Source organism: Melospiza melodia, chromosome 30 (assembly GCF_035770615.1).
Source record: "Melospiza melodia melodia isolate bMelMel2 chromosome 30, bMelMel2.pri, whole genome shotgun sequence".
In the NCBI taxonomy this organism is placed as follows: Eukaryota; Metazoa; Chordata; class Aves; order Passeriformes; family Passerellidae; genus Melospiza; species Melospiza melodia.
The window spans coordinates 1,829,398-1,836,447 of NC_086223.1; positions in this window are offsets into that span (position 1 = coordinate 1,829,398).

The following is a 7,050-nucleotide window of genomic DNA, read 5'->3' on the forward strand; positions in this document are numbered from 1 at the left end:
CTGTGTTAAGCATTTGGCAAACATTTATTGCAAAAAAGGTGTTTACTCTGGAGATTGGTTTGGGATGTTTCCCTTTCCCTTCCTCATCACCAGGAGCATAAACCCAGTGGCTTTGAATATTAACCCCGTGGGGGTTTGTATTTGTTTTTTCCCGATTTTCTCTCGTCTTTTGTGGTATAAAAAGGAAATAAAATAGAGTGGAAGAAAATAGAAGTAAATAAAATAACCATTTTCAAGCTGAAGCTGAAGTGGGGGATGACAATGACAAGCCTTAGAACACTGTGTTCACCCATGGAGTTACCTTGTTACCCTTAACCTACACTGAAAATTTTTGTTAAAAAAGAGTGGTTTTATTCATGATAAAGGCTCTATGTAAGACTGATGGTGGAAATTGGTCCCCAAACCTCCTAAATTGAAGAATAATGGGAGTATAAAGCAGAGCTGAGGGTTCCTGGCCTTGTTGTTGATGGTGGCCGGGTTGGGGTGTGAGGGAGCTGGTTCCCAACAGAGGAGAAAACCCTAAAAATGGTCCCTTTTTCCTTCACTTCAGCCTGGATTTGCTCCTCAAGCTTCAATATTTGATGACATGTGCTATTTTGGGTTATTTTTGGCCTTTTGCCTGTGGTTTTGGATCAGATCTGGATGGGCTACGACCTTTAGGCCAAAGGATGGGCCAGGCTGTGGCCTCCGCCATGACCCCTCTCCCCCAAGCTACCAAACTTCATGGCTAAAGGGCTGAAATGGGGGATCTGCACCCCAAAACCTACCGAAAATTAACAGAGGATGTCTCACAGTTGATGATACTCACACAAAACACTTTATCAGCCGTTTTTTACCTCACGGAAACCCCCTCTCCACAAACACCCCCGGCCGGGCGCCCACAGCAACTCTGAGGGAGCAGCAGGGGATGGGGGTGTGGGGGTCACCGAACCCTGTGTCCCTGAGGGGGAAAGAAACCCCACAACCACCGTTTTTTAAATTATTATTATTAAAATTCAACTCTTCAAAGCCTTATTCCAGTCAAATGTTGCTAGCTATTTGGGTTAAAAGGGGTTGTGGTCCTAGAAGCAGAGGCGGGTGTGTACAGGCAGCACAGCTGTGTTTGGGAGCCTCAGAAATGTTGGCAAATATTAAAACCAACACAGCAAGTTTCTCTTTGATAGCTGCCAATGCAGCCACAGACGCGTTGGAGGGAGGAAATTATCACAGACAACAACAGCACGCCCCTCCAGCCGCGTTTCGTTCGTGTTATTGGCAACTTTTTGCCCTTTTTAGGTGAACTTATGCGAATTTTGTCTAATAATTTTCCCGCCTTTTTGCCTGCGGCCCCTTTCGGCGAGTGGGGGGGGGGGGGGGCAGTGAAGGGGGCGGGGCGCGAGCGGCTCGCGCGCGGGTTTTCCCGCCCACGCTGTTCCCGCCCCTTCATGAATATTAAAATTTTTAGCCACGCCCCTTCCTCCATAACGAGACCTGCCGCGCTCGTTCGGCCACGCCCCTTAATGAATAAACAATGAGGGAGCTGATGTGATTTGGCGGGAGGGTCCGGCGGGGCAAGGGGACATCGGGGGTCCTCCGGGGTGACCCGGTGTCCTCGGGCACGTGGGGTGTGGTGGGGCAGGTGTGGGCGCGTCCTGGGGCGGGGAGGCTCAGGTGTGTGGGGTGCCACAGGTGTGGGGTACAGCAAGGATGGGGTGTCAGAGGTGTGGTGTGCCTTGGATGTGGGGTTCAGAAGGGATGGTGTGTCACAGGTGGGGTGTACCTTGGACGTGGGGTTGAGCAGGGATGGGGTGCCACAGGTGTGGGTGCTGCTAGAATGGGTTTCCGCAGGTGTGTTGGGTGTCACTGGGTTTTGGGTTATCACAGGTGTGATCCCACAGGAGCGTCACCAAACCCATCTCCATCCTTCATCTCCATCCCTTATCTCCAACCTTCATCTCCATCCCTCATCTCCAACTTTTATCTCCAATCTTTCTCTCCATCCCTCATCTCCATCCTTCATCTCCATCCCTCATATCCAACCTTCATCTCCATCCCTCATCTCCAACCTTCATCTCCATCCCTCATCTCCATCCCTCATCTCCAACCTTCATCTTCATCCTTCATCTCCAACCCTCATCTCCAATTTTATCTTCAGCCTTCATCTCCAACCTTCATCTCCATCCCTCATCTCCAACCTTCATCTTCATCCTTCATCTCCAATTTTATCTTCAGCCTTCATCTTCAGCCTTCATCTCCATCCCTCATCTCCAACCTTCATCTCCATCCCTCATCTCCATCCCTCATCTCCAACCTTCATCTCCGTCCCTCATCTCCATCCCTCATCTCCAACCTTCATCTTCATCCTTCATCTCCAACCCTCATCTCCAATTTTATCTTCAGCCTTCATCTCCAACCTTCATCTCCATCCCTCATCTCCAACCTTCATCTTCATCCTTCATCTCCAATTTTATCTTCAGCCTTCATCTTCAGCCTTCATCTCCATCCTTCATCTCCAACCCTCATCTCCAACCTTCATCTTCAGTTTTCATGTCCATCCCTCATCTCCAACCTTCATCTTCAGCCTTCACCTCCATCCCTCGTCTCCATCCCTCCTCTCCAACCTTCATCTCCAACCTTCATCTCCATCCCTCATCTCCAACTTTTATCTCCAATCTTTCTCTCCATCCCTCATCTCCAACCTTCATCTTCAGCCTTCATCTCCATCCTTCATCTCCAACCCTCATCTCCAACCTTCATCTCCATCCCTCATCTCCAGCCTTTATCTCCAACCTTTAAACAACTCTAAAATTTATTTTTTTATCAATTTTTATCAATCCTGTTTCAGGAGCAGCTCACTCTGAGGAACTGCCGAGTTTTTTGTCTCCCAGGACAGCAGCTGGAGCTCCTGGGAGAATTTTCCTTCCTTGCTGCTCCAAAGGCAGCTCCCATACGATGGCAGCAGAGGCCTGCAGCTGCTCTGAAGGAAGTTTTGCCCAGTATTTTTATTTTTTCCTCAGAATTTTTATTTTTCCCCCAGTATTTTTCATTTTCTCCCCAGTACTTTTTAGTTTTTCCCCAGTATTTTTTTTTCCACAGTATTTTTAATTTTTTCCCCAGTACTTTTATTTTTCCCCCACGATTTTTATTTTTCCCCAGTATTTTTATTTCTTCTCCAGCATTTTTAATTTTCTCCCCAGTATTTTTTATTTTCTCCCCAGTATTTTTTAGTTTTTCCCCAGTATTTTAATGTTTTCCCTAGTATTTTTACCCTGTATTTTTAATTTTTTTCTCCTGTATTTTCATTTTTTTTCTCCAAGGTTTGTTTTCCTTCTTGGCTTGTTTGTTTGTTTGTTTGTTTGTTTTTTAATTTTCCTTTTTTTCCCCCCTGTAATTTCACCAAAAGAACTCTCTCCGGAGAAGCTGAAATAGAAACAAAGCAAAAATCACCCTCAAAATGGCACCGTCTGAGAGCAGCTCCTTAAATTAACAAGATGATGACATCACCACGACTGCAACATTTGTGCTGAAAAGTTAAATTAGATAAATGCACAAAAATAATGTGCTTTGGAGCAGAGCAGCAGAACCTCAAATGAGGCTGTTCCTGGGGTTTTTTTGCCTCCTGGGAGGAGGAAATTGGACTGAATATTTCCCTGAAATTTGATTTAATTTTGGATTGGACTGAATATTTCCGTGGAATTGCATCTTACCTCCATAAATCCTATTGGGTTCATTGCTGCCCTGCATTCCACCCCAAAAAAACCCCAGAAAATTCCAGATTCCTTATTTACAATGATAGAAATTTCTAGAAATTTTGAAATGTCTAGAAATTACCAGAAATTCCATTGGGGGAAAAAATCAAATAAACAGAGGTGTTTATATATTATATTATATTATATTATATTATATTATATTATATTATATTATATTATATTATATTATATTATATTATATTATATTATATTATATTATATTATATTATATTATATTATATTATATTGTATTATATTGTATTATATTGTATTGTATTGTATTACATTGTATTACATTGTATTACATTGTATTACATTGTATTACATTGTATTGTATTATATTGTATCATATTATATTATATTATATTATATTATATTATATTATATTATATTATATTATATTATATTATATTATATTATATTATATTATATTATATTATATTATATTATATTATATTATATTATATTATATTATATTATATTAATTTGTTTTGTCGTTATATATTTGTTATTATTTTTAATATTTATTTATTATTATTTGTATTTTATTTTATTTTATTTTATTTTATTTTATTTTATTTTATATATTACCCTGGAGGATCCTGGGACAGCTGAGAGAATTTTAAGGATTTCCTGAGTTTTCACCCCAGAGCTGGACCTACACAAACACTGCAGTGATTGGGGTAATTAACACGATGAGTTAATTGCGTTAATGAGGTGACAGCATTGGACACTTCCAGCTCTGCAGAAATCAGCCCCAAAAATCAGCAAATTCCAGCTCTGCACATAAACAGAGATCAACCCTCAAAACTCAGTGTATTCCTGAAAATTCCAGCTCTGAACACAGAGATTAGCCTCAAAAATTCAGTGTATTCCTGGAAATTCCAGCTCTGAACACAGAGATCAGCCCCAAAAATCAGCAAATTCCAGCTCTGCACACAAACAGAGATCAACCCCCAAAAATCAGTGAGTTCCTGAGAATTCCAGCTCTGCACAGAGGCCAACCTCAAAAAATCAGTGTATTCCTCAGAATTTCAACTCTGCACACGGAGATGATCCCCAAAAACTCAGCAAATTCCTGAAAATTCCAGCTCTGCACATAAACAGAAATCAACCCCCAAAAAATCAGTGTATTCCTGACAATTCCAGCTCTACACATAAACAGCCCCCCAAAAAATCAGTGTATTCCTGCAAATTCCAGCTCTGCACACAAACAGAAACCAAAGCCCCCCCCAAAACCAGTTTATTCCTGATAATCCACGGGCATCCCAAGCCCGTCTCCTCCTGCTGGAATTGCTGCTTTTCCTTCCTCCTGCTCTTTAGGATGCAGCATCCAGCCCCAGGCAGATGGGAAGCTGTCAGCTCAGCACGGGGTAATCACCCGCTGGAGCCACGGGAAGCTCGGCTTGATGATCTTCTCAGCTCTCCTGGAAAAGATTTTTCCTTTGGAAAAAAAAAAAAAAAAAACACTCAGGAAATTCTGGTTTGGGTAGGGATTCAATTCTTCCCAAAGTTGCTGGTGAAGGAGGGAAAACAGCCTGGGCTGTGCTATGGAAATGCCAAAAAAGCAAAACAAACAAAAAAAATTGAATTAATGTGATAATTGATTCAAGGTTTCGGGTTGGAATCGTGGAGTTGTTGAATCATGGGATTTTTTGGGCTGGGAAAAGAGTTTTAAATCAACAAATCCAGGTCAAACCAGTGCTGATGTCCAGCACTCACTGATGGCCTCATCTCTGGTGTTCCAAACACTTCCCAGATCCGTTCCTGCTGCTCCAAACCCCTCCCAGCTCAATTTTTGGTGCTCCAAACCCTTCCCAACTCCATTCCTGTTGCTCCAAACCCTTCCAGATTTATTCCTGGTGCTCCAAACCTTTCCCAGATCCATTCCTGGTGCTCCAAACCTTTCCCAAATCCATTTTTGGTGCTCCAAACCCTTCCCAGCATAATTTCCGCCACTCCAAATCCTTTCCAACTCCATTCCCACTGCTCCAAACCCTTCCCAAATCCATTCCTGGTGATCCAAACCCTTCCCAGCTCCAATCCTAGTGATCCAAACCCTTCCAGATCCATTCCTGGTGCTCCAAACCCTTCCCAGATCCATTCCTCATGGTCCAAACCCTTCCATATCTATTCCCACCACTCCAAACCCTTCCCAGATCCATTTCTGGTGCTCCAAACCCTTCCTAGATCCATTCCCACCACTCCAAACCCTTCCCAACTCCATTCCTCATGGTCCAAACCCTTCCCAAATCCATTCCTGGTGCTCCAAACCCTTCCCAACTCCATTCCTGGTGCTCCAAACCTTTCCCAGATCCATTCCTGCTGCTCCAAACCCTTCCCATTTCCATTCCCACCACTCCAAACCCTTCCCAACTCCATTCCTCATGGTCCAAACCCTTCCCAAATCCATTCCTGGTGCTCCAAACCGTTCCCAAATCCATTCCTGGGGCTCCAAACCCTTCCAGATCTATTCCCACCACTCCAAACCCTTCTCAGCTCCATTTTTGGTGCTCCAAACCCTTCCCAGCTCCATTCCTCATGGTGCAAACCCTTCCAGATCCATTCTCGCTGCTCCAAACCCTTCCCAGATCCATTCCTGGTGCTCATGATTCTGGGTTTTCTCATTGTTCTGGAATTCTGGGTTTTCTCATTATTCTGGAATTCTGGGTTCTCTCTTTATTCTGGACTTTCTCATTATTCTGGGTTTTCTCACTATTCTGTAATTCTGGATTTTCTCTTTATTCTGGAATTCTGGGTTTTCTCATTATTCTGGGTTTTCTCTTTATTCTGGAAGTCCCTCCTCACCTGGAGGAGTCAAAAACCCTCCATCAACCAGGAGGAATCATGGAAAAAAACCCTCAAGGGCAGCACCAGGGAGGAACCTGCCTGCAGCTCCTCACAGAGCACCAAACCCACAATTATCCTTCCAAATTTGCTCCTTGCAGCCCTTAAAAAAAAGCAAATTTCAAAGGTTTTTTTTCCTCCTTTTTCCTCAGTGATGTCATCTCTTTGCAGGGAAAAAAAAAAAAAAAAAAAAAAAGGTTTTACATGAGTTCTGCCAGCACAGGCTGGAGGTTTTGTCAGCTTTTTTAAAAAATTTAGCAAAAGCTCCTGTCAATGTTTGATGGCTGAAATCGAGGAGGGAATCGGGAAAATTTAGCTGGGTTTTCCTGGAAATGGGGAAAAATTCCTTGCTAAACAATGGGCGAAAAAGAGGAAAGGGGAAAAAAATAAAGGGGGAAATGGAAGAAAAAATAAATGAAAAATGTTCAGAATTGGGTTTTCCCTCATCTTTTTTAACAGGAAAATCGTGGAAGGT